We start from the raw sequence: 639 nt of genomic DNA, 5'->3' as shown, positions 1-639 counted from the left end.
ATTTTATTTAAGACATATCAAAAATAAATGTATCTTGTTTTAATAATATTTTGATATTATTTAACTGGAAAATGAAACTATACTGATTAAGAAAATATGATATGATACAATGTACTTGCCTGTGTCTGTATGAGAGGCACTATCCTGACAATATCAGCAGTAGCTCCTTTATATTCCTGTATTTTCCCTCATGTGCAGTTAGCTCATGAGAGGAATGAGTCAGAAGTAATAGAGGAGACCTCCCCACCTCTTCCCTTTAAGGAGGGGCAGCAAGTGAAAAGGTCAATCTTGTTTTGCTTTTGTTTATGGATCTTTCTGTTTGTTGTTTGTCATGAATCTCGCTGAACTGAGCTTGTCTCTAATAACAGTACAAAAGAGATTCCAGCCCTGGCAGTCGCACGTAACCGCACATTTTTGGATTGGCTTGAGCACTGTCTGATGCCAAAATATTCACTAAATGCAGACATCCCCCTCTCTATCACAAACACATACACACAACTTCAGACTCTAGAACTACAGTCTGTCATTTTGTGCTCTTGGGTCTTTGGAGAGGATCTGGATAGAGGGGCCTACTTCCTTTACCTCTTCCTCCATATCCATAAATCAGCTTTGGGTTCAGGATGCAGCGCACAGAAAAAA

The sequence above is a fragment of the Sinocyclocheilus grahami genome, unplaced genomic scaffold, assembly GCF_001515645.1.
Source record: "Sinocyclocheilus grahami isolate Dianchi unplaced genomic scaffold, SAMN03320097.WGS_v1.1 scaffold185.1, whole genome shotgun sequence".
Classification (NCBI taxonomy): domain Eukaryota; kingdom Metazoa; phylum Chordata; class Actinopteri; order Cypriniformes; family Cyprinidae; genus Sinocyclocheilus; species Sinocyclocheilus grahami.
Note: the sequence above shows the minus strand (reverse complement) of the source record.